Source organism: Balaenoptera borealis (genome assembly GCF_965194805.1).
Source record: "Balaenoptera borealis genome assembly, chromosome: 3".
NCBI classification, from domain to species: Eukaryota; Metazoa; Chordata; class Mammalia; order Artiodactyla; family Balaenopteridae; genus Balaenoptera; species Balaenoptera borealis.
The window spans coordinates 39,766,321-39,793,735 of record NC_138866.1 but is presented as its reverse complement, the minus strand read 5'-3'; the positions used below and the strand labels follow the sequence as shown (position 1 = coordinate 39,793,735).

Sequence of the window (27,415 nt, the reverse complement as noted above, 5' to 3'; positions counted from 1 at the left end):
TAAAGCAAGTCAGATTTCAGAAGGATTCTATTGATCTCCACCTTTCGTACTAAAACAGTTTTCAAGTTTCTGCCTCATTGGAGTGACATAATTTACACCTTTCATTCTGGGGTTGTCTTAGCTGAGCTGCACAGTGGCGTTCTTATGTAGACAAAGCTACTGGAGTTTAGAAACAGGAAGGGCTAGAAACTCACTTTTTAAAGTAAAATAAAGCTTACGCAGTGGGGGATTTCCTTAACTCTCCAAACTCTGACATGTGTTAGGTAGTCAGGAAAGAATAATAAAATTCCCCAGGAAAAGCATTTCACAAATGGCAGTGGTTGAAATGTGGTTTTCTAGGTGGCCATGGGTCTGATTTCCATCCCGTTCTCCTCACCTCCTGCAGGGCTGGTCTCAGTTGTTTTTGCAGAGACAGGTTTGCAGAGCCCTGCAGAAGAGCCAAGCCTTTCTGAACAGGCCAAGGAGAGTCTGGAGGATGCCCAGCCCATAACCCAGGCTCCTTCTGAAAATGTGTGTCTGTGTCACATAAGCACTATGCTAGCTTTCAAGGGCTGCTCCCTTGATTATCCAGGAAGGGCGCCAGCATTTATTCAGTCCTGACAGCTCAGCCAGCACTGCTTGATAATGGAGAAGGTGAAGAGGTGCTTGTTCAATGGAAAGCAAATAATAGGAACCATGCGGACATACAACACTTCTAGCAGGTAGCCTCAGAAAGAAAGAAAAAGATTGATGGAGTCAGAGATGAAAGAACATGCTGCCGGAGGACAAATGGTATTTCTGGAGAGTCCTTCAAAAAGAAGCTGCACAGTGTAAGGTTGTCAAGACGTTTGATTCAGTCCTGAGGACCTCAAGGAATGCAGTGGATCTTGGGAGGTTCTGGTCCTGGGGTCCAAGATGAGAGAGACAAGTTTAACTTAGCGGTTCACACCTATAGCCTGTAGTAGCCAAACAGTGGTTGAGTGGGTATTAAAAGATCCAGATAGTAACATCCCAGTACATTTATATATTTCGTTACAGTACAGTCAGTTTTGCTATACCACAACACATGCATTCCTAAAACTCACCTCACTATGCAAAATCGCACAATAAAAACTGCAGGGCTTAGCGAAAATGGAGCCAAGGGTACAATACCTAAAAACTTTGTCAGTGGCATTAAAAAAAGAGATAGGAATATAATAAAAATGGTGGCACTGTCTCATACATGTTAAATGATTGAGAAATATATAAATACTACAATAAATGGTACTTTATATTGAAAAGGACCTGAAGTTTTCTTGTGGAAGTGGGCTTTGCAGCTTGTGAGTTATTATAAAGTGATAGAAGGATGGTTATCAAAATTTGTAGGCTTAAAATCCTGGAGCTTGTTTGTCTGTCTTTGAAATATAGGCCCTTTGAAAGATGCATTTATACTATGGTATAATAGATACCATCTTCATCAAAATTGAAAATTTAAATCCATGTATGGTCTTTTTCAGTTAACTTCTGTGTCTCTGCTGGAAAGTCTTTCACAGCTTTCTCATCTGCACTTGGTGCTTAGTCCAACAGCTGAAGGTTGGGAAATTGTAACAATGTTTGAAACCACCCAACTAGCCACTCGTAGTACTAGAAGGTACCACCTCTGCAGAACATGGCATTTTCCATGAAGATCTTTGTATAAAAATAGTGCGTTCTCTTTGTGAGAAAGGTCGTCCCCCATTTTTCACCCTTTGGTTTTCAGTCTCAGCAGTGCTCATCTTTCCATCTCTTCTATTTCTTCAGTTCTTATTCTTACCAATTTCTCAGCACTTAGAGTTCCATCCATAGATGTTTCTTTTCTCGTCACGGCATTGTGGATTCTTTTATGCCTGTTGTTTGGGAAATGTCACGTGCTCTCTTGATTCTTTAAAAATGCTTTCTCACTTCAAGCTTCTCCTCAGTACACTATGCTTTCCTTTCTCGTGACCTGTTTGGTGTTTTTGAACCAGGATTCTCAGATATATTTCAAGTGTTGAATGAGTTTTCTTTTTCTTTTCAAATATAGAAAAGCTCACAACTGTGAAAGAATAGCAAAACACAACCTTGGAGGACAACGCACTTGGTTAGGATGAGTAGGGTGGGTAGGACAACACAGCTTCAAGATAGGGGGTAGATGTGTGAAGTGTGTGCCTGGGTGCGTCTTGTGAATTCCTACAAGACTCAGTTCAGCTGGGTGCAGTTTTCTATGTTAACCTAGTTTTTCTCACAGACAAAAATTACCTGTGAGAAATCTGCATTATGCTCAAATTATCCCATAATATATTAACCTAACTGGAATAAATTTGCATTTTCAAAACAAGTGTTATCGCAGACTATATATGGTACCTCTGTTCATGTATTTTCTCACTTGATCACTATAATAATGATGTGAGGTAGACAGGAAAGTTAATATTCCAATTATACAGATGAAAAAACTGAAGCTGGAACATCTCAGAGCTTGGATATGAGCCTGGAACTGCCAGAAGTTAAGATATGAGTTCTGACCATTTTTTAAGTTCCTGGTCCTAACAGTTCCTAAAGCCAATTCTACCTCTGCCTTCTGGAAGTTTGGTTTTGTGAGCCAGGAAATTTTCTTCTTTGGCTTAAAGCAGTTTGAGATGGGTTTTTCGAGTAATGCAGGGTCTTGGCTAATGCAAGGTAGCCTGGATAATGTTCAAATTCTCTCCCAGCTCTAGGAAACTTTCTGCCACATTTTGACTTATAAATTAAGACTTATAAGGCACCTTAAATTTTAAGGTTTGCTCTTGAAATTGGAGGTTCTGCCGGTAGTGATCAGTGATGCAGACGCAGGATAAAGGAGAGAGCTCCTTCGACCCATGAGTGCTAGCCAAGAAAGTCCCCAGGCAGAACAAAGACCCCTTTGGGATCTTTGGAGGGGTTCTGACTCGGTCTGCACCCATTTAGACATTGCCCTTTCTGAAGACAGTGACCCTTTGCTGTCCCTGTCAGTACCACTGTGACGTGGCTGTCACCAGCCTTGCTCACCGGGGGAAGAGATGCTCTGGGCGCAGCTGAGCCTCCTCTTGCTCCTGCCCTCTGGTGTCCCGACTGCTCTCGGTTAAACCCCAGCTCAGTGACAGAAAGGGATCCCCATGGTTTTCAACAGTGAGCTCAGGGGAGGTCACTGCTGCTGCCGCTGCCGCCTCTGCTGCTATTACGTGAGCACCTCCCTGTGCCCCAGGCGCCTGAGGAGTATTCACCTGTTCATTCATTCATTCCATCAGTTACTTGTGGAAGGCCTATTGATGTGGCAGGATCATTCTTTTCACATGGTTTCTTTCATTTGCTTCTTACAATTTGAACCCAGGAACTTCCTGGCTCCCAGCCTGTGCACTTCACCCCGTGCTGTCCTGCTTCTCCTGTTCAAGGGTGTCCACACAATATTAGTCAAGCCTCAATCATTTTTCTACTTACTGGAGACCAGGAAACTTGTCAGTGACCTTCCCATGACCTGGAAAACAATTTCTCAACTTGTCACTGCCTTTCACGTGTGAGTGCAGTCTTAGTTCCTTTCCATTTAGATAGCATATGCCTGGATGTCACCTTCCTGTGTGTTTTGATGCCCTTTATATTTCCTTCCTTCCTTCCTTCCTCCCTCCCTCCCCCTTCCCTTCCTTCCTCCCTTCTTCCTTCCCTCCCTCCCTCCCATCCCTTCCTTCCTCCCTCCCTCCTCCCTCCCTCCCCCTTGCTCCCCCTTCCCTTCCTTCCTCCCTCCCTCCCCCCTTCCTCACTCTCTCCCCTTCCTCTCCCTTCCCTTCCTTCCTTCCTTCCTCCCTCCCTCCCTCCCTCTCTCCTTCCCTCCCTCTCTTCCCCTTCCCTTCCTCCCTCCCTCCCTTCCTTCCTCCTTTCCATCCTTCCTCCCTCCCTCCCTCCCTTCCCTTCCTTCCTCCCTCCCTTCCTCCCTCCCCCTTCCTCCTTCCCTCCCCCCTTCCTCCCCTTTCCCTTCCTTCCTTCCTTCCTCCCTCACTGTCTCCCTCCCCCCTTCCTCCCTCCCTCCCTCCCCCTTCCTCCCCCTTCCCTCCCTCCCTTCCTCCCTCCCTCCCTTCCTTCCTTCCTTCCTTCCTACCTCCTTCCCTTCCTCCCTCCCTCCCCCTTCCTCCCTCCCTCCCCCTTCCTCCCTCCCCCCTTCCTCCCCCTTCCCTTCCTTCCTTCCTCCCTCCCTCCCTCTCTCCTTCCCTTCCTCCCTTCCCCTTCCCTTCCTCCCTCCCTCCCTTCCTTCCTTCCTTCCTTCCTTCCTTCCTTCCTTCCTTCCTTCTTTTCCTTCTTGTCTCAGATTCACGTGTTGGGACCTATTCTACAAATTTGAGAGAAAAAGAAAAAGAATAAAGAAAGCAGAGCAATCTAAATGCTGGAAAATTTTTTTTTTTTTTAACTTTATGAACGCAGCCTTTGAATTCTGTGGCCACGGCTCCTTCCCAACCTGTGTCTTTCATGTCCTGTTTCCAGCTGGAGTGGGAATCTGAGGTGCCCTGGCCCTGAGCCTGCACTGGGTTATGCCTCCCTGTCCTCTGTGGGCAGTGGCAACCGCAGCTGCTGGAGAGGAGGAGCAGCTGGCCTTCCTGCCGGGAAGCCACGAACGCTGGCTGGGAAAGGAAGGGAGCCTGAGGCTTCACCTGATGTGGCCAAGGGCAGCAATGGGAGTGACAAGGAGAGATTCCTGCAGCCAATGGGCATGGGGCTGAGGAGGAAGGGGGTGTCTCTGGGGCTTGGTTTTCAAACTTTCTGCCTTGACTAAAACCCAGGTTCTCAGCAGAAGGGTTGTGACTCATGGCTGAGAAATTCCCCATGGCCTTGCATGACATTTATGTTGATTATCTCTGAGTCACATTTCTGGGAGGAAATTTTTTTTTCACCAGATACAAACTGAAGGGAAAATGGCATGGATGGTAGTTTGGAAACATCAGAGGAAACAGGGTCACTTGTGTTACTAGCGGGAGAGCTGGGGACATGCAAGAATGGAAAGAAAAGCAAGCCAGGAAAGGAAAGACGTTGAGGAGGTAGGAATCATCTCCCAGTGGAATGGGTAGAATTGGGGGTCTCTCTCTGGTGATGAAAGGATGGGGGCAGCACAGATGGACTCTGGCCTTTGTCTCTTATTGTGATTACAGAAATTCAGAATGTAAGAGATGGAGCCATCATTCGTTCCTTTATTTCACAAATACTTGCTGAGTGCCTTCGATGTTCCAGATTCTGTTCTAGGCACTGAGACAACACAAAGTCTGCCTGGTGGTGTTGACCTCAGTGGAAGAGAAAGACAACAAAGCGAATAAAACAGCATCTTTCAATCCTGCCCTTTTGACTAATTAACAGAAATGCATTCAGAATGTCCCTCCAGGATGCTGCAAGCGTGTGCACTTTGCGTGAGGGGAGGGGGTATGAAAGGCCCTGTCAAGGGCGCTGTGCTTCAGCTGTTCAAAGGTTTGTCTGGAGTCTGGGCTCTTGTAGATGCCCAGCCCCATACCTGGGATCCCATCCCTGCAAGAACCAGCAGGGGTTTGGAGCTGACTGGGATTTCAAAGGGGCCCCTTGAAATCTTCAGTCCTCCTTATTATGTGTGTTTGAAGCCTCATCTGAGGTTACGAGCTTTCTTAATGTAAATCTCAGTTAAATCATTGTATATCTGGAGACAGGAAAAGCAATGTCCGAAGTCCAGTAGGATTCCAAACCACCAGCAGAAAAACCAAACCAAACCAAACCAAACAAACAGAAGACACTTTGCAGTAAAGTAGCTTCACTTCTGCTTGACTTAGATGAATGGTTCTGAGGCTATTTCCTACAAAATGACCATTCGTAGCCACCAAGCAGCAGTTTGGGCGGTAAAGGGAGGTGAAACTAAGAAGTGGAGAGAGCAAAAACCAGGATCCAGAGAGCCGGTGTCCCACCCAGACTTGCCACTAACTGGAGAGGCAGGCAGTCCCGCTGGCTGGGTGGACGGAGAATGGAACATCGGGAGACCCAGGGAAGGGTTCTCCGTCGTGGATGGAACAGGCAGGCTTAGGCAGAGGGTGGGTACCAGAGAAGACTGGGAAGAAACCAAAGGCAGGGGCTGCAGTGAGCGGCCAGGAGCCCAGCAACTCACAGAACCTTGAAGAAGCCAGACAGCGAACGATTAAGATACTTCCTGCAACCTGAGTGCCCCCGGCTGAGGGAGGCTGGGAGGATCTGAAGGAAGGACTGGACCGCTGTCTGGCTGCCAGTTTTGCCTCACTGGTGCCTTGCATTCGCTAAACCCAGGTCAGAGCTCACTGATGCCCCCCACCCCCTCCCCACACCCCTGGCCGTCTGGCTGCTTCCTGGACCCTACCTTCTGACCCACCCTTCTGCACCTGTCCTCCCAGCTGACCTCCAGGGACCGCTGCACACCCCTCCATCCCGGACACGCAGCTTGCAGCAAAGTCTTTATGAAAGACAGAGAGCAGAATATGACAACAAGGAGAGAGCGAAGGGGGCACGGAGGGGAGAGTAAAAGAAAGATGGAAGGAGAGAGACAGCAGCATGAAGGCTTCAGCTAAAGGCTGACTGAGGCTTAAGCAGGAGGAGACAGTGGGAGAGTGAGTAATACTAAGAAAAAGAGAGCTGGAACCCGCTCCAGCGCTGGCTCTTAGTGTCCAGAGGCAATGAAGGTGCAGCCCCACCTAGCTCTCCCCAGCAACTCTCTTCTTCATCTCTGTCCTCCAGGTGGCTCGCTCCTCAAAGTTCTGCCCTCACTCCCCACCCCCCCCCCCCCCCAGTAGACAAGAGAGCGCTGGCTCGGTTCTCCCTCCTGCTCCTGTACGTTCCCAAGAAGCTTCATCCTGTTGGCGTGGTCTCAGCTCCTCTTTCTGTTCATCTGGCCCTATCCACCCTTAGTGTCCCCAGGCCAGCCATCAAGGTCAGTCAAGGGAGTGGCCAGATCAGAACTCTGATGGCTGCCGTGGGTTTGGTTTTGACCTAGAACTCTGCATGGGTGGATGTGTGTGCACACACATGTGTGCATGATGTGCGCATGTGTACTCAGGGGGAGTGGAGATGTACTTACAGCTTTGGCCAAAAGGATTTGGGTTTCATAGATCAGGGACTAAGTAGGATCTCTTAGCTGGGGGGCAGTCCAAAGGTATGAATTAAGCTACACCCAGCAGAATCTGTGATTGACTAAATTCCTGTAGTTTACTCCTGTATATGTTGTGTGACCTACGATTTCTTACCTGGAAATGAAATAAATTCTTATTGTTGCTGTTACTATTACTATGGCTTGAAACAGAAGACGGAGCGTTTGATGTGCTAATGGCCCAGGTCAGTGAACAGAGTTACAAGAGACATTCGTGATGAGCCTCCAGAGTTCATCATGTCTCTGGTTAAAGAGGAGAGAATCCCCATCCCGGCTGGCGGCCAGGTGGTTGATGAGGGGCAGAGAAGGATGCTTGGGATGGAGATGTCCTGGTAGCTGGCATGTTGCCTTACCAGGGTCCAGCTGAAGCCCATTATTAACATGAATTCTCTTCCTTCATCATTTTAAAGAGAATTACTTTATTACAGACATGCTATTAAAATAACAGAAAGCCAAAACAAAAATTGCTCCCAATCCCATCCTGAAATCAAATCAATGAAAAATATGCATGATATCCAACAAATATAAAATTCTATCCATGATGTTACAAGAACACAGAGAATGCACATGGATGTGGCCTGGCAGATGATGCTGAGTAATCAACAAAGGTTTTCTCAGGCTTAGGCCCAACCATGCTACGCTCGACCAAGGTTTCAGTGACTTTTCAGATGATCTGGCTTAGAAATCATGGAGGAAGGAGATCCAGGCTTAGCCAAACCCCACCTATTCTCATTCTCCTCCCTCATGGCGGTCTATCCCTTTGAAACATTTCCATGTCTCTGTGGGAGGCAGATCTTCTGCTACATTGTGACATGGCCCCTTGATGTTGATGGCAGGGAATGAATGGAGTCTATGCATTTGCCATGGAACAAATGGTGCTTCATCTGTGCTTGTTTGAACATGTGTATGCTTCTGCATTTCAATGATTTCTTCCTTCCTAACCAATCTGCTAAATGCAACATTTACAACCAGTCTCGCATGCATTATTGCGAGGCTGGGGCCTGATCATGTCAAATGAAGGCTGCCAGTTTCCCCTGCCAGAAGCAAGAGGCACTGGGAAAAATGGAAATTGGACAATAGTCTTGTATACTCCCTGCTCTGTCATGGATGGCCTTCAGCAGGAAACCAATCAACGGAATCAAAAGAACACGGTTTCCTGTTAACATAGAGCGATGCCAAATCCACCAGACATTATTATTTCATGCCCTGTGCCAGGCATTGTTAACCATAGCATAAGTAATAACATATGACTGGGGTTGTGGTTTTAGTGAAATATTCTTTTGCTTTTGGCATGGTACCACACACCTTCATATGCTTTATTGCCCTTTCCCAAACCTAGGGAGGTTTTTTTTTTTTTTTAAATCTTTGCTTTTCTTTTAAGATTTCTTTTCCCCCAAAGAACTGTATCTGGCTGTTTTGCTGCATACCAGCTCTTAAACCCAAGCCAACCGACTCCCAATTCTCAGGCTTTTCTTAAGCAACACTTTTAAAAAAATACATTATTATTATTATTATTATGATTGCATCACATAGGGCTAAAATGAACCCACTGTGTATTGGCCTTCAACAATCTTACTTTTTCTTTGAAAATGGCTGGTTCCCTAAGACTGGCTTTAAGAGAGAAAAACCTCTCACATAATATTTTTCTTGCTTTCCAGGCTGATCTTGAAGGTGATGATAGGTCATAAGCCGCAGCCTCTGCAAGGATGTTACAACCCCTGCAGCAGGCGGGAAGTACATGTGTGTTTGGAATGCAACAAAAGGGAAAAATTACTAGTGTGTTTTGGACAGGATCCTGCATTTTTAACCCTTTCTCCAAACCTAGAGAAAACCCAATTCCATTAGCTACTCAGAAGTTTTCTCCTAAAATGCCACGGTTAAGGGGAAATGTGAGGAGTCACCTGGATCATCCTTTTTTTTTTCAGACAGTTTTGCCTGGTGGTAAAGAGCTCTGGTAGCAGATGGAGCTGGCTCAGACCCTAACCCACTCTCTTACTAGATGTGTGGCTCTGGGAAAGTTGATAAACTTTCTGATTCTCACATTCCTTCTCTAGAAAATGGAGAAAACTCTCACTTTCCAGGGTTGGGGCCCTTTGCTCCCTGCTCTGTCATGGAAGCCTTTAGCAGAAAGTGTACCCCGTAAGTGCTCAATAAACAGCATGACTATTATTAAGAAAGCACTTTGGAAAATACTGGGTCCCTGCTCCCAATGGTTTTGGGGAGTGACAGGAAGAGACTGTGGGGTTCAGGGGTGTGGAGCGTGTAGGGCCAGAGGCAGAGGAACTACTCCATGAGGGCTGGGTGCATTATCTCACTTAACTGTCATGAGAATTCTGGCAGAGAGAAATTGGGCAGTCATTATTGTTCCCATTTCACAGGTAGAGAAATGGAGGTCCTTGCACACTGCTAGAATTGGCAGAGTCACTACTGGACCCCAGGGCTCCAGAATCCTTGCTAATGTTCCATCTGTACATCACATTTCCTCTCAGAACTGAGTTAGTTTGTTCTTGGCCTGTCCTCAGTTCCCCGAGGCCCTCTCCCTCCCTGTCCTTGCCAGGAAACGACAAGCTCCCTGCCTTTACCCGCCCGCCCCCCCCCCCCCCTCAACTACAAGCACACACTCTCACTCACTCACTCACTCACTCTTGGGCCTGTGCTGCCTCCTGTGGTCTCCTAGGAGAGGGGCTGCTCACACATGGATAGGACCTAAACCTTGAGGTGATTTGACTGCCTTGTATCAACTTTTCTTCCCAGCAAGTCCATCCCTGCAATCTCTCTGTCTCTCCAGAACGCTTTTCTGAACTGCAAATTTATTACCTGTAGGTTCCTAGATTAACCCATCATCTTTGTGGCTACACTAGTTTATTACCTGAAAACAGGAACAGGTAACTATTGATAAGAGGAAGGTGAGCGGCATTTTGGAGGATGGGGTACTTGGGTTGGAGTGGGTTCTAGTTCAGGGTCCCAGGGAAACAGACTCTGAGGTGGAAATTGCTTGGAGGAAGTTTATTGCAGAGGGCCCTCAGGATCAACGCGTGTGGGTGGAGTGGAGGGCGGGTGAAGAAGCAGGACTGAACACATGGAGGATTAAACTGTAATGATGGATGTAGTTATCACTGAGTCTCAGCTAATCCCACAGACAGCTCTGGAGCTAGGACAGCCCTTCAGAGTTGCCCTGTTTATACCTTGTATTGACCTGGCAATGGGTGCAGGCTGCTGCCAGAGGATGTGACCTTAGTTAAGGTATAATCTAAGGGTAGTTCTTGGAAAGGGACCCAGCTGAGAGCCTTCTCCCAATGCACCTCAGCATCTGGGCCGGGGGAAGGGGAATGAGACTTCAGCCTTGAAGGAAAACTGGATAGAATGCCATCCTATCCACTCTCAGGAGGAAGGCAAGGGGCAATTGGTTAGCTGGGAGCTAGATGCTTGGGGTTTTGAGGCTGATGAAAAGACTTTAGAATTAAAGTATTGGGAAAGAGAATGTAGTTTTTTCAACCTGCAACTGAAACAGCAGAAAAAGACTCAGATAGCTGGTAAAGGACGGAACTTTCCTGCTGTGCCTACTCTCACTCTCCTTAGAACCTGGCCATGCATCTCATCTTGGGTTTTGGTGTCAAATAAGATTCTGGACCAGTGTTTCTCAAAGTATGCTCTGTGAACCTGGTATGTCCAAATTACCCTGGGGAAGGGGCTTTAAAAATATAAATTCCTGGGCACCAAATATAACAGAATCTCTGGGGATGGGACCAGGAATCTGTATTATAAACATCTTCCTTCCCCCACAATTTGATTCTTTTGTACTTTTATAGTAGAGCTTATCAACATCTCTGCCACAACTGTCTCTGGAATTGGCAAGGTCTTCAGGGCCCAAAATAAGTATTTTTCATAATAATAATATTTGCACAGCTGAGTTATATCACTCTATGGATTTTTCAGATCACTTCCATAGTAGGCTCCAACTGAAGTGGCTGTGTAACTCATACATGATTGCCCTAGTAACTACAGCTATTCTACTTATTCTTCTTTGGGGGAACCAAACTATCCTCCCCTCCACCTCCTCCTGACACAGCCATGGGGCTCAAATTTGAGCAGCTTTGTGCTTATAGGACTTCACCTCTCTGGCCACAATCACGGGTTGAGGGATGGGCATCTGCCATGAGCTGGGCCAAGCATTGTGGCCCACCTCTGCCCCGAGGGATTGATGCAGAAATATGCCCATGATTCAAGCTAAGGCAGTTCGAGTCCTTCCCCTAGGATTTTTTTTTTTCCCAAACTAAAGCTGGTATGGGGAGAAAGGAAGAGCCTTTCCCCCCTGCTCCTGAGGCCATGAGTGTGATTCTAATGCTTTCAGTACTCACAGCCAGTGGCGTGGGGAAAGTGGGTTTGGAAGAGCAAAACAGACACCAGCTAAGAGAAGCAGAGGTGAGAGACAGGGTGCATTCTGATGGTGGTTAAGACCTCTGTTCCAGTCACTTCTGGTTTTGTATGGTTTGGTAATGTGAACCAATTACCAGTGTGTTAGTAATGGATTTCCTGGTATTAAGCATGTGAGGGTAGTACATTAGGATGTGATCACACATAAATGTGGAATTATCAGACACATGGGCTGTCTGGGAGGGGGTGGGGGGAGGGATGGAGATGGTAAATAAGTAGTAGAAAGGTCTCCGTTTTCCTCTCACTCCCCCATGGGCATGCAGTAACAACTAAGTACTACATGTATGCGATGTGTTTGTATTCCTTTCTCTTGTTGAGCCTAAAAAAACAAAAACAAAAACAAAACAACCTTTCAATCCAGTGTCTCAGGGAGCCAGTTGGTGGGAATCAGCCTTTGATATGAAAGCTTCATTGGATCCTTGGATCCATTGCCTTTGTATCTCTTTCAAAAGAGGTCTTTGCATGTTGATTTCTATGTGAGGCTAAAAGTTTTAAGTGTTTTGTCTCTGCATGCAGGTATGTTAGTAGAAAATCTTGTATGACTTTCCCCAAGTCCATCTGTGAGAGAAGGTCCTTGTTGGCCTTGTTATCTTGGCTTCTTCCAACTATCAATCCCAGTGCCAGGGCATAATTCACAGAAGAAGCTCTCTTTTTCATTTTCCCTTTGGTATGTCAGGGCTTTAGTTTGAGGATAAGAAAGAATTCTTGCAAAACAGAAAAGTTGAAGTCTATAGTTTAATTGGTTTGGATTGAGAGGAAGAGAGCAAGTAACTCTTTTTGGGTATACAAGTTTACCCCAAAGAAATTATGCTTCCTTACTGGGGGGGGGGGGTGGTGTTGGTGGAAGTGGTGGTGGTGATGATGGAGATAGTGGTGATGGTGCCGGTAGTGATGGTGACAGTAGTGATGGTGGTAGAAGTGGTGATGGTGGTGGTGAGGTGGATGGTGGTCTTTCTCACCAGTTTCTTCCATACCCCAGGCATTATCACTGATGCTTTCTATTGTTTCTCAGTGTAATGCTCTTCTGCAAAATAAACATTGAGAACATAAGGGACATTAGGTAAAAGCCCACATACAGAGATTCACTCAGTTTTCTCCTGCCCCTTGAGCTAAGTAAAAAGCACCTACCACGTGGCCCATCCCTCTTCCTTGCTTTTAGGGAGAGCGTTTAAGAGCTCTTCTCCTCCTCCTCCCCCGCCACTTCCTCCTCCTTCTCCTTCCCCCTCTTCTTCCCTGTCTCCAAATTAATCTTAGCAGGGAGTCCTAAAGCAAATGATCATGTTACAAGTCTAAATGCGATAGCCTGTCATCTTTCATTATTTTTGACATAAACAAAACTGTCAGAATTCTCTGAAACCTGCCTTTGGTTCAGGTTATTCTCTCTGAGGCTGAGAGCGCCATAAGGATTAGAAAAAGGAGGGTTGCTCCAAGGTAATAAAAAGAATGTAATGGAAGATTGGAAAAGATCTCCATTTCCAAACTTGTGTGCGTTTTTAGACCATTGCCTTTAAGGGGGATATTGATTAAGGCTGTAAAATGTTTACATAATTGTGGCATATTTTATAAAATAGAGGTCTGGGGGCATTTCATTAACCAGATTTATTTCTTTGACTATTCCCCTGCAATTTCCTTGAATATTTCGATTTGATATGCAGTTAAAGAATAAATTGCCTGGCTTGTTTCCTGGAGATTGGTGCCTTCTGTGGACTGAGCTGCTGAAGACAGGCAGAGTATGTTTTTATATGGAAGAATAATACCCAACTATTGGAGTTGCCTATTAGGGCTCTGAGCTAGTGGGCCAGCATTTCAGGCACACACACACAAATGTTTTGGAAAAGTTTCTTATTCTTCGCATACTTTGAACATGGATCTCCCTGCCAGTGATCCTGGGATGAACTGAGTGTAAATGAATGCAAGTATCTATTCATCAGAGGCTGTTTATCTTTTTCTGGCCCCTCATTCAAAGCAGCCACAGTTTTCTGAAAGAGCCACGCAGACCACACTCCAAAGTAGAGAATTATTTGGTTCAGAGTGGGGAACGCTGAGGCCATGGTCTCGGTTTGGGGGCATTTCAGAACTTTAATATTTTGGTAACCCATGCTCTATAAATCATTGAATTACATCAAGTCTATTTAAAACCCCTCTGGGCAGCTGTTTAAAATGCTGTCACTGCAGTAAGCAATGTCCTCAGAGTCACATGGCAGGTTGGGGCTGAAAAGGGGATGGGTTTTGTTTGTGTTTCTTTAACTCCAGTTAGGTTTACCCTCTGACTCTCCACTTCTGTGAATAGTCCCTCCATTTCCAGTTATTTCAAAGTCAGGATACGAAGGCCACTGAGTCCATCAGGGTTAAGCCTTCCCATCAGAACAAATTCTTTTTTCTTACATTCTTCAAGCCATTTAGTGAAACTACCACAAATTGTTAACTCCAGATTAATATGTTTAATAAGTGAAATCTGGACTATTTCAAGAAGGCAGGCAGTTTGGAGGATTGGTTGCAGCTGAGCGATCCCGTGGCTTTTCCTAGGTCATAGCTGGGGGTTGAGACCACCTGTATAGCACCTGTGGGCAACTCGGGCCTAATGACCCCAGGGAGCCTAATGACCTGGAGAGCCTTGCTCTGCCAGCCCTGCCCTCTGGCCTCCCCATTTTTTCTGGGGTCTGACAATGCAGGGGGTATCAGGAGGCCAGATCTGGGGGCAGGGTGTTGGGCAGACAGTCCGGAGTGAGGCCTCCGGCTTCCCTGTCCGGATGCTGCATGTGATATGTGGACTGCCTGCCTCTGCTCGGGTTCCAAGCCCCTGGAAGAGAAGGCTGCTGCGGCTCTCTTGTTCACAGTCACACCCGGGCCCGGCTTACCCAAGCATGTGCCTGAATGCGTGCACACACAAGAGAGGGAAGTTTAGCTTCAGTGAACTTATTCAGAACGTTTTAATCAGAAAAATTGAAATTAAAAATCAAATACGCCATCAATTTCAGCAGACTTATAAAAATGTTGAAATCTAAAAAAAAAAAAAAAAAATCAAATTACACATGGGGTGTGTGTGTGCTGGGGGGACATTACCTTTTCAGAGTCTGGGCCCTCCCATGGTCTTAGTCCTTCCCTGGCACACGGTAGGTGCTTAATAAAGTTGTTGAATCAGTGCGTGAATCCAGATTAAGAGCAGGGCTTTGGAGTCAAGATCTGAGTCTGAATCTCAACACCCCACTTACTAGCAGTGTGAGCCTGAGCAGGTTACTTAACCCTTTTGAGCTTCAGTTTAAGTTGTTGGGAGGTTTAAGTGAGATAAAGCATGCGATATATTATACAGTTGATCCTTGAACAGCCAGGGTTAGGGGCCCCGACCATCTCTGTGCAGTGGAAAATAGGCCTATAACTTTACCCTCCGTATCCACGGTTCCGAATCCACGGTTCCGCATCCACGGTTCCCCATCCACCGGTTCAACCCACCATGGATCCCGTAGTACCGCAGTAGGTATTACCTGAAAAAAAGTCCACAAAGAGGCAGACCTGCACCCACTCAGTTCAAACCCGTGTTTCCAAGGGTCAGCTGTATATGCGATCTATATTAAAATGAATGGCATCTATCATATATATTCTACTGCCCATTGCATTTGTCCCAAGGGCACCCAGAGAGGACCTGTCCGAGGAACAAGAGCCTCTGCCTTTGCCAGCTGAGGAGAGGAGTACAGGGCTCAGCTTTCTCTGCAGGTCCAGGGCGGGGAGGGGAAGAAGGCAGGGCCGCCGGCCTTGGCTTTGGCGGGGAAGCCCTGGCCTGCTCGCCACCCTCGGTGCAGGGGCGTCCAAGTCCCGGTCTCCGCTGAGCGTCTGGAATCCTCTGGGGCCACGGGGCTACAGGGACACCTCCACTCCCAGGCATTAGTGCATTTTGAACAGAAAAAGCTCAGCAGTACACAAAACAAAACCAGCAGCAGCCGAGGGGAATGTGATTCAAAGACGATCTGCTTATTCTGAGCCAAACCAAATGAGGGGCGGCGACTCCCAGTCTTCCCCGCACCCCTGCAAGGCCCAAGAAATACCCGAGGGCCCTTCGGAAGGGGAGGCCGCGTGCCTGTGTTTGGGAAGCCCAGCAGGTGTCCCCAACTAGCCTGTCTCTGGCCCTGACCTTGCAGAGATTTCTCACTAGGTCAATGTTTCTTTAAAAAACAGTAACAGTAAAGCCCTTAATTCGTTTTTGTTCTTTTGTTTGTTTTTGGGTTTTTTGTTGTTGTTGTTTGTGGTTTTTTTTTTTTGCAAAATTCCTTCAGTTTATGGAAAAGGCAGTCAAAGCGGGGAATGTGCTCTGGTCCCCTAAAAGATATTCTGGTTCCCTGAGAGGAACCCCGAGAGGGGAGAGGCCTTTCCCCTCTGGCTCAGCCTGCCCCCAGGTGCTTCCTTCATAGAGGAGGTTCTGCACTGGAAATGTTGCCTCTCTGGAAAGAGGGTTTTATTTCCTACTGCGGGGGCCGCATTTTCCTCCCTCCCTCCCTTCTCTCCTTCTCTCCTTGCTTCTTCCCTCCTCCCTTCCTCCTTCCTCCTTTCCTTCCTTCCTTTTTGGTTGAGAGTTTGTTATTCATTTTCTCTCTCTGTCTCTCTCTGTCTGTGACTTTGTCTTTCTTTCCATGGAGAGAGCAGGGATTTGTTCAAATCTCATCTTCATCGGTTACCAGCTTTGTGGCCTTGGATACCATTTAGCCTTTCTAAGCCTCCACTTCTTTACGAGAAAAATGGAGTTAATAGTGTCCAAGATATGAGATTGCTGGACTGATAAAATATATTAACTGTAATCATGTGCTCACCACAGAGAATACACTCAGTAGGGACAGGTTTAGTAATAAGTGCTGCTCTCCTGAAAAAATCTACTTTGATAATCCCCCCACCCCAACTCTCTATCCTTTAAGAAAACTTTAGTTAACAGGTTCCAGCCTCTGGGATCTTAGATCAAGCAGATCTTCAAGGTCAACTTAAATACTCATATCATTTCCCAAAAAGGGAGACCAGTGGTTTCTCTCCCACCTGAACATCTGCTTCAACTTCTACATAATCTGTCTACCTGCACTCTTGCCCCACTTCAGTCCATTCTCCAGCAGCCGAAGTGGCCTTTCAAAAACAGAAATTCAAAACAATACAAAACAAACAAACATCTCTGAAATCCCAGATCATATCACTCCCTTTCTGGAAATGCTTCAGTGGTTACCCGTTATACTTAAAATAAAATCTAAACTGCATTCTCTAGACAAAGAGCTGTGCTGGCCCTCCGCAGACTGTCCCCCACCACTCTCCCTCTCTCTGTATTTCAGCTATGTGACCACCTTTCTGACCTTTGCGTTCTCTGATGGTTTTAAACTCTCTGCTGCCTTAAGGCTCTGCACTCACTGTTCCCTGGGCCCGGAGCTCTGTTTTCCTGGACGATTGACTCTTTCAGCTCAAATGTCACCTCCTCAGAGATGCCATACCACTACCTGATCTAAAGTAGCACTCGTACCCCACCCTCAGTTATCCTCTACTTACATCACCTTGTTTATTTCCATAGCACTGTTATTAATTATTTATTCGTCCATTGATTGAATAAATGACCCTGTAATTTAGGGGGAGAAAACAACTTATAAACAATCAGCTCAAGCCAAAGGACCACAGAAACAAATGCAATAGCTTTCAAAGCAAGGAGAGAGAGTCACCGATTAACCAATCTCTAAAATCAAAACAACAGAAAAGATCATTCTTAATAGGAAGCCTGAGTCTGTGCCCTGTGGTCAGAGCTTGGGTGGATATAATTCTGCCCCAGAAAAACTACCGAAGGACTCACAAAAGAGTGAGAAAATCTGACTTCCCTTCAGTATGAAAAAATGTCCCCGAGCAGCTTTGATGAAAGTAGGCAGAGAGAATGGGTTAATTATTGTAATTATGATAATTTCTTCTGTATTCAATACTTACTTGACTAGGTCTGTTAAGAGAACTAGCTTTTGCTGGCTTACTCATTTTTTTCCTCAGGCCTTACCAATGGGCATTATTTCTTAACTTAAAAGAACTCTTTGGTTTCCATAGAGAAAATTCTGGAAACAAAATATACTAAGCAATTGAGTCTGAATTTTTTCAAGCCCTATCTCTTTCTGATGTGCCTGGCCTGGGTTGTTTAGAGGCTATTGGTTTTGATGGCTTTGGGAGTTTATTGAACTACTGCAGATTATATAAATTATATTTTTCCTGAGTAATTTTGATCAAATAAACTTTTTCCCTAGTTCTTTCCCCCTTAGTTTACATGCTCATATGTATTCCAGAAAAATTTAATCCACATGGTTAGATTTATTTATGCTCAGCTCATCCCAAGATCACTGGCAGGGGGATCCATGTTCAGAGTATGTGGAGAATAAGAAACTTTTCCTAAAACATTTTATGTGTGTGTGCCTGAAATGATAGCACATTAGCTCAGAGTCCTAAATAGGCAAATCCAATAGTTAGATATTATTCTGATGTGTGAAATAGGAAGATTTTAAGCAGTGGATGATACAATTCCATATTATTTTAATTTATTCTAAAAGAAGTGATTTCTATTTACCTATTGGCATTTCAGGATTTTCCCTTCTCTATTCAAATCCCAAGTGAATATTTCCAGACCAAATTAATTTCCCTATGTGAAAAGCCATGTCAGTAAGAGAAAATAGCTAGCCATGTGGTTTGAGGCAAGTTAACCTAACTGTGCTGAGCCTAGGTTTCCTCATCTGTTAAACAGGGTTAGAGATGTCAATCTGCAGAGTTGTTGTGAGGATTAGACGTAATGTCGGTAAAGCTCCTAGAATAATGTATGACTTGTAGTAGAGTTTTAACAAGGGGCAAATGGTCCTATCTATCTAGCCTTTAGTAACATTTCTGATGAAGTTCTATATGACACTATCATCACTAAGATGGTTATAGGGTGTGTGTGGACCAGAGTGGGCAGAAAGGAATGTCCAGAGTGACCAGATGGCCAAGGCAAGCGGCTTTCAGAAGGGCTTCTTCAAGAGAAGCTGGCCCAGATAGTTAGACAACCAGACACCACTAAGCTCAGCATCCTTCCTAAACCACATCTACAGCAGATGGTCAGTTGGTCATTTGTCCAAAGCCAACCAAATGTTGATGAGAGTCATGATGGCTTTGGGGCCACACATTGGAGGGTATTATCATAAGTAATGCCTGTGTGGACCTCATGACTTTTGTGTACATGACCTTTGGAACTTTACCTTCCCTCCTCCTTAGGATGTTAGCTTTTTGCAATATAGCTCAGTGAGGAGGACAACTGCTTCTAAAATGGGATCTAACAGACTCTCTTTGCCCCAGCACAGATCTAAAAGGGCAGTTCACACATGAAGCCACCCATGAGCATGTGGTGTCTCCAGGTCTTATGATCTGCAGACCACAGTTATGTTCTTCACCAAGAATGGGAGTATTTACAGGAAACAGTGAAAGGCAAGGGAAGCCACACTCAGCAATCATGGGAAAGATGGTGTCAGATGGCAGGGCAAACCACTGTAGTAACCTCCAGAAGTAATTATGGACATCTGGATTGATGAAAAGAACTGAAGGATGGTAGGCATTCTGCATTTGGGACTGGGTTTTCCCAAAGGAAGATAAATGGAAAAAACATGTTTTCTTTAACTGCTGACTCATGGTACAAAGTTTTAATTCAGAGACTTTAATTGAAAATGCAGCAAGAATGTAAAAGATTTACATGCAAAATATTTTAGTACATTGGCAAGACATTAATTATAAAACCAGATGGTCATGGTAGAAAAATCAACCAAGAGGCCTTTATTTCTCTTTTGTTTTCTTAGCATGAAACATTTTTACTTTACAAATTTCAGAATTCGATTATATATAAGCAAGACCGCCTTTCTATTAAGATTAATATAAAGAGTGATTGTCTGGTGTTCCAAAATATTAGAAAAAGAAAAACAAGAATCATCATTATAGAAACCTGGAATATGAAAGCATTCTTGTGATAGAAGCTTCACGACCAAGACACTGGTTCTCTCTCCCCAGAGGCCAGTCTAATGAGACCATATTTCTCGGCTCCTATTAACCGTGACTGCTGTCTCAGTCAGGGGTCATTTGTTTGCAACAGAAGGTTGGAACAGAACTGCCTGAAATTAGCTCAGAAAGGAGAGTTTATTGTGAGGATATAAGAGACTTTCACACTCAGAAAAACTCATGTTCAGGAGATATAATCGGTTAAGAAAGTTCATCTGATAATCTATCTCTCCATCTTTATCTTAAGGCACAAGGCATCTTCTCGTTGTTTCCCTCTGCACACCTGCTCCAAGATAACCACATTTGTTCCCCAGGCTGGATTTTCCTGCTTGGTGAATAACAGGTCCACCATGGCTGCCTATTTGAGTTTAAATCTACCATCTTTTTCTTTGTTTACTATTTGTCCCATCTGTTTTTTTTTCCCTCTTTTTCTTCATTCTTATCTGCTGCCCTCTCTTACGTTAATTTAGTATTTTAAAAATTATTCCATTTCTGCTATTAGCTTCTTGATTATACATTTTTAAATTATTCTTTTTGTGGTTACCACAGAGATGACAAACATGCATCCCTGACTTATTAGACTGTACTATAAATTAATACTGTTAATAATACCATTAATACTTCTTGGACAATGAAACAACCTTACAACATTTAAGCCAATTTTCCTGTTTGGGCTATTGTTATTGTTGTCATGTATTTTAATTCTACATACTTTTAATCCCACAAAGCATTATTCTTGTTGTTTTAAACAGTCAATATTCATTATGTTTCACCCACATGTTTACCTTTTCCATTTCTCTACATTCCTTCCTGTATTACTATGTTTCCATCTGCGATTATATTCCTTCTGCCTAAATAACTTCCTTTAGTATTTCTTCTAAGTAAATATCTGCTGCCAACACATTCTCTTGGTTTTTGTTTGAGAGTTTTTATTTCAAACCTTGTTCTGTGATCTGCCTGTGAGTTTTTCTTCTACTTTTGGCACTTTTTTCTGCCCAAATTTACACAAAAAAATTGGGTTTCCCAACTTCAAAGATACACTACAATAGTTATGAGACGTCTTTATAGTTTATGATTTGAAGCTATGTCTTTATTTCAAAAGGGAGGATTCAAAGTGCATTTTATAACTCAAAACCTATGATGTGTCAGGTCTTAAAGGCCTACCACGTGTCAGGTGATGTGCTAGTCACTGGGAATATAAGATCAAATAAGATGTGAACTTGTTTTCTAACCACTCAGTCTTGTAGGAAAGACAGGCAAACGAATGTTACATCATGCGTGATAAATCCTGTGATAGAATTATGCATAGGTTATTTTAGGAGCCAAAGGACGAACACCCCAATCAGAATCAGGGAATATTCCCCAGGACAGACACCTGACCTTGGATTGAATTTTAAAAGAGTAGAAGTTTTTAGACCCATGTATCAGCTAAGAGTTATTTGGCAGCAAGTAACAGAATATCTGACTAACAGTGGCTTAGATGAGAAGTCTAGAGGCCTTTGACATTGACTTCAGCTGTGCATTTGTGCTCTTTATTCTTTTGCTCTGCCATCCTTGGTGTGATGGCTTTTCGCCCTCATGTTTTATGGTCTTGTGATTTCAACATGGCTGCCACAGGTCCAAAAATAGCATCCCTGTTGAAGATGGGAAAAAGAAGGAAGGACAGCACCAGCCATATCTGTCACTTTCCTAGAAGTTCCATGGCAGACATACATTTGCATCTCATTGGCCAGAAGTGGGTCATGTGGCCACTTAGAAGTGCAAGGAAGCTGGCAAAGGAGGATCTGGCTTTCAAGCCTCTGGGGAGGGAGGTAACCTGGAGAAGAGTGCTGGGAAGGGCTGTTGGATTAGTCAACTGCAGTGTCTGCCGCAAATCTAAGGTGGGGAACAAATGTATAAAAGTTTGGAGTTGTAAAAATTTATGCACATTTGAAGAACAGCAAATAGCTCTGGAACAAATGGGGAGGCTAGAAGGAGAGACAGTGGCCACAACACAAGGTGTCTTGTGGGCTAAAGAGTCAGGCCATGAAAAGCAACAGAGGGTATCAAGTAGAGAAGGGAAATGATCAGAGTTTTTTTTAAAGATTGCTCTGGTGGCATGTTGAAGTTGGCCTGGGATTGGTCCAGAGTGGAGTCAAGGGGGATAATTAGGAAGCTATTGCAGTAATCTAGGTAAGAAGGGGGACAAGAAGTAACCGTGGAGATAAAGATTTGACAGTGAATAATAGCTATATTTGAAACAATAGTTATTACAAGGTAGTATGTATAGTTAAGAGTTTGGGTTTTGGAGTAAGATACAACTGGGTTCAAATCTGCTCTGCCATTTCCTAGATGTTCAACTCTGGACTTATTACTGAACCTCTAGAAATCTCTTTCCTCAATTGTAAAATAGGGGCACAAGGAGGACAGTATCCACTTTATAGGGTTAAATGATATAATATAGTGGCTTGTTAATTCAGGCTAACATTCAGTTATTTCTCTATACTTATATGTGAATATACTCACACATTCATATAGATGCAAATATTGGATGAAAAGAATAGATCTAGGATGACCCCAGGTTTCAGGCTCCAGTGACTAGGAGGATGATGGTCACTGAGATGAGGAATATTAGAGGAGGAATGTGTTTGAAGGAAAGAAGTGTGAGTTCAGTATTGGAAACATTTGAGTTTAAGGTAATTTAGGAACATTCAAATGGCCTAGGCCATTGTGCACGTGGCGCTTTAGCAGAGAGAATTTGACCATGAGTAGACATTTGCGTGTCATCACATTGTAGGTTCTAGTTGGAGTTGGATTGAGGTCACTCAAGTATCAGAATATAGAAGAAGAAAAGCAGAGGTCATCAGTGAAGAATGTAAGGCAGGGAGAGTAGCTGGGAAGACGACTGAGAGGTGTGGCTGGAAAGTGGAAGATAGACCAGGAGCATCACAGTGGACAAGGAAAGGAACAACCAAATGCACTGAATGGTGCAGAAATTCCTGATCCTAGCTTTCGTCATCACAGGTCCTAGGAAGCCTCTGTGAGAGCCTACTTAGCAGAGCAGTAGAGACTGAAGCCACACGACATGGGTTGGAGAGTGAACGGGAAGTGAGAAAGTAGAAACAGGGAAACTAGGGAGCTATTTCCAGAAACTTGTCTCTGACCAAAATGGAGCAGTTGGACAATAGCTGGAGTGAGGGAAAGTCAAGGAACGGCATTTCAGGCTGCTCGGGCTGCTATAACAGACTACAGCCGACTGGGTGGCTAAAACCACAAGAAAATCTATTTTCTCTGGAGGCTAGAAGTCTGTGATCAAGTTGCCAACACGGTCTGTTTCTGGTGAGAGCTCTCTTCCTGGCTTGTGGTTGGCTGCCTTCTTGCTGTCCTCACATGGCCTTTGCTCAGTGTGTCCTATGGAGAGAGGGAGATTAGGATCAGGGCCTTACCCTTAGGACCTCATTTAACCTTAGTGACTTCCTTCGAGGCCCCATCTCTAAATACAGCCATGCTAGGGGTTAGGACTTCAACATATGAATTTTGAGGGGACACACATATTCAGTCCTTAACAGATGGGTTTTACGAAAAAGATAGAAAGGATATTTTTTTGTGCTGAGGTTGAAGAACCAGTCAGGGGGGCATTATTAAAGATACGGAAGAGGGGACATGGGCTATTGGAACAATGACCATAAAAAGCCAAAGTAGAGCCTTGGCTCAGAGAAGGAAGGGAAAAGTGTTGGTGCCATGGAGATGAAAACCTGCAGGGGTCCTGGGAGGAAATTCCAGCCTGATGTAGGAGGCAGAGTCATCTGAGAACAAGGGAGAGTCAGGAGTAAGGACCTGGAGGAGGAAGGTGATTGCTGAAGGTCCAGCTGTGTTTGGAGACCATGGGTTGATAAAGGCCGAGTCTTCCCAGTTGGGTGATGATGTCTAGTTTGGGTAACCATCTGACCCACACTTGAGGTTGCTAATCTGCTCAACTATTACTGCCATTTTGTATCAGCTGTCATCTACAGACAGCAAATTGAAGCTTGAGTTGAAATTCCTGCTTTTGAGTCCAGAAGTACAGGATGGAAAAATACAGTAGCAGATCACTGTCAACTAAAAGGGAACGTTAGTTGACAAGGCTATGAGAGTTAATGGCGCTAGTGGCATTTTTGGCTGCATTGGTACAAATACAATATCTACACCAAAGAAGGTGAAAGTCTATCTCCAATCTGTGCCTGTCAGGTCATTCTGGAGAATTTTGAGCACCACATGTGAGAAGAACATAAATTGCGCTGTAGTCGCACAGAACATCGGACAGGACTCATGCCTTGCGACGTGACACATGGGTACAGCTACTAGGGGACACTTAGCCTGAAGAGAAGATTCAGCAGTAATAAGGTAATTGTTGATTTAATCAGTCTATTTATCTTGTCTTTTATGTGCTCTCACTTCAAGAGGTTTCTCACCTGCTGGTTCATTGCTTCCCTCTGACTTCCCTGGTGAATAGGGACATTATTAGCCAGATTTCACAGATGGGGAGATTGAGGCACCTGGAGGAGAAAGACAGGAGACAGCCTAGGTGCCCAGCATCCACCAACTTGCTCCTTAACCATCTCATTCTTGACTTTCATAACAAATGTTTTTCTCTGTCTCCTCCCATAAAAATCCTCCCGTCCTTCAGAACCCAGCTGAAGTTTCCCTCCAAAGAAGCTTCCTTGGCATCATTGAGCCTTCACTGATAACTGCCTCCTTTGAAATTTGACAGTATTCAAAACATCTTACTAAGCATCTAAACAATATAAATCGACACCTGTTGCTAGAGTCTATAGTACTTGATTATATATTATTTCATGTTATTCACTCTGGTTTCATACATGTTGGTCACCTCTCCCGGGATTATGTTTTATTCTTTGTTCTTATCTCTCATAGAGCCCAGCCCAGCGCTGAGCTCTGAACAGGCACTCAGTATATGCCTTCGCTCCATAGGGGATAGTACTGCCATCTTCTGAGGCTGTCCACTCTACACACATCCTTGGAAAGGTAGTCTGAAACAAAGAACAGTCATTGTCTCTGCTTGCGAGGTTGCAGAAATGTGAGGCACCAGTGTAGAACTGTCTCCCAGTGATAGGTCATTCTCAACTCTTCCCAAGTATTGACATTTTAGCAGCTAGTAAGAGTTGCCAGTTATCTCCTTGACCTTCTTCTGATCAATAAAGTACATCATCAAAACTGGGATCCCCGGACATTTAAAGTGATTGTTTTGTTTTTAAAATATGGTCTGCAGATATTTTTAGTTTTCCTGAATCAATCCTTGAAAAACGAAGTTATTCATGACTGATTTGAATCATCTATTTTTCCATTTTAAGTTTTACTTTTGTGCAGTTTCTGTTTCTGAGATCTCATGTATTTGATGGCAGTGCTTTTGATTTTCTTTGCATCAGCCACTCCACTGGCTGTTTATTCAACAATCCTATTGCACTGAGCACACGATCCTTCATAATGTAGCCTCAACCTCATCCAAACTCATTCACTCATGTAGCTTCTGCCCCAGCCTAATTCCAGAATCATCTCAAAGATGACTTGTTCCTCCATACCTCTATGCCTTTGTGCATGCCATTCCCTCTGCTGGAAAGCTTGCCCTATCTTTTTTGCGAAGGTAAACTCCTACTTGCCCTTCAAAGCCAGACTCAAGCTTTGCCTCCACTGTAGAGCATTCGCTGTGTTCCCTGAGCAGAATTACTGGCGTCTTCCTTTGTGATCTTTGTTTATCTCTATGATGGCACTTCCTATATTGTACTGTAATTATCTATTTACACAACAATCTCAATCAGTCCAAGGGCATGAACCATGTCTCTGTATTCCTAGTGCCAAACATAACAGATGTTCAAGAAATTTTGTCTTTGAATGAATGAATACATTAGCCTTCTTGGTCACAAGCAACTGAAATAGCCTCTGATGATCTCAAGAAAAAAAATAAAGAATTTTTTGGATGGCTACTGGGGACAGATCAATGAAGGGCTGGAAGACTGGGTTTAGAAAATGGGCAGGACACAAGGGGAACACAAGAGGGCAGATCAGCAGGGACAAATAATTCTAATTGCTACTAATATCATTGTATCCCTCCCGTTGGATTCTCAGGCTGGGGAGAGTATTCCACTGACTATGTGCCACATCACACTTTGTCTGCTCACTCCGTGGACAGACTGGGATGTGGTCACCTATCGATGTCAGCTTGCAAGGCTGGGGGTTGGGTAGGCACTATTCCCACCAAGATTACACATGTTGGGGAAAAACAACTTTGAAAGGAAACTTGGATGTTATCAGAAGGGGAATGAAGTATGTCTAACCAAAAAAAAAAAAAAAGAGTGACAAGTGTCTATTACTGTAATGAGACTTTGTGGAAAAGGAGACTATGTGATTTAAAAATCAATTTAATATTGGATGGTTTGCTTACCAGCAAAATCACTCATGACATTTAGCACCTTTCTTTATTTTCCTTGATGAACTCAGAGTTCTTGCATAAATTTAATAATGTGTTATGTATCCCCTGGATATCTGATTTACTGACTTGAGCTTAATGATTGGACTCAATACAAAAAAAGAGCTTGCATACTTTGCCTGTGGCTGTCCAGCCGTCAAGGAACTAAGCTCTTTTGCTCCCTGGAGAAGCTAAAAATTCTAAAATGAAGTGCCCTCTGCTCTGGTTTCTGCTTTTCAGCATTTCTCTTCTGCTTTCACATACTTTTGCTGTTTTAAAATTAAATCTAAGAAACTCATTCCATATTTTTCATCATCTGCTTTTGAAAGTGAATGTTATGGATTTATGGTTTTGTGTTCTTTGATGTTAGAGTAGCAAACTATGCTTGCTTCACTTGTTTTCATTTCATTTTTTTTTTAACATCTATGAAGCTTTGATAATTTGATTTATTAAAACACCACAGTCAGTGTAGGGGAACTGACACCGTTTGCATTGTTGGAAAACGTCGTGAAACATCAGGCGCTAGTTCCCTACAGAGAGCTTACGTCTGTCATGATGTACCCCTCCTCTTTGGTCTTCAGGGAAGTCTGGCATTAAGCAAAATTTCAAGCTACACCCCAAGGATATTCATTCCTAGGACATTTCAAGATTTTTGGATTGGCTCCCAACCTCCTAATTTATTTTAAATACGTTTATTTATTAAAAAAATTTTTTTTGGCTGCGTTGCGCCTTCGTTGCTGTTCATGGGCTTCTCTAGTTGTGGCGAGTGGAGGCTACTCTTCGTTGTGGTGCGCGAGCTTCTCATTGCGGTGGCTTCTCTTGTGGAGCGTGGGCTCTAGGCGTGCAGGCTTCAGTAGTTGTGGCACGTGGGCTCAGTCGTTGTGTCTCGTGGGCTCTAGAGCACAGGCTCAGTAGTTGTGACACACAGGTTTAGTTGCTCCGCGGCACGTGGGATTTTCCCGGACCAGGGCTTGAACCCATGTCCCCTGCATTGGCAGGCAGATTCTTAACCACTGCGCCACCAGGGAAGTCCCCACCCTCCTAATTCTGATGTTATACTTGCTAAGATATTCAGAATAATCAGTTAGTTTTTCTTATTAAGAAACAAAAATGCTCCTTCCTGTTTCCTGTATTGTGGATCTGATGTATTAAAATTTGCATTTTATATAGTATCCCTTTAAATGTATTAAGGGGGAAAGGGGATGCAGAGGGGAGAGAGAGAGAGAGAATACAGGATAACTTTGCCCTGAGTGGAAAGCCTGGATAAGCAGACTACCAGAAGAGCTTAAAACCATATAAAAAAAGTCAGGGTTGGAAGAGCGCCTAGATGTATTCATTGCAGTTCCCTCCACAGTGGGAGGGGTTTCAAGGAAAGGAACCATCACGTGCTACTATTTAATGAATGTGTGTGCGTGTGTGTGTGTGTGTGTGTG

At 44.3% G+C, this 27,415-nt stretch overlaps 1 long non-coding RNA gene across 3 annotated transcripts in view; it reads left to right on the top strand.

The window, feature by feature from the left end:
* Positions 1-4,243: 4,243 nt before the first annotated feature.
* LOC309626209 overlaps positions 4,244-27,415 on the top strand; it is a 90,249-nt gene continuing 67,077 nt past the window's right edge. For 2 of the 3 annotated variants that reach the window (XR_014243025.1, XR_014243026.1), the window contains exons 1-2: positions 4,244-5,012; positions 23,747-23,902. This is a non-coding gene — a long non-coding RNA (uncharacterized lncRNA). Of the gene's footprint in view, positions 5,013-9,740; positions 15,363-15,394; positions 23,903-27,415 lie in introns of those variants that run through there. The other variant, XR_014243027.1, reaches the window with a different exon arrangement.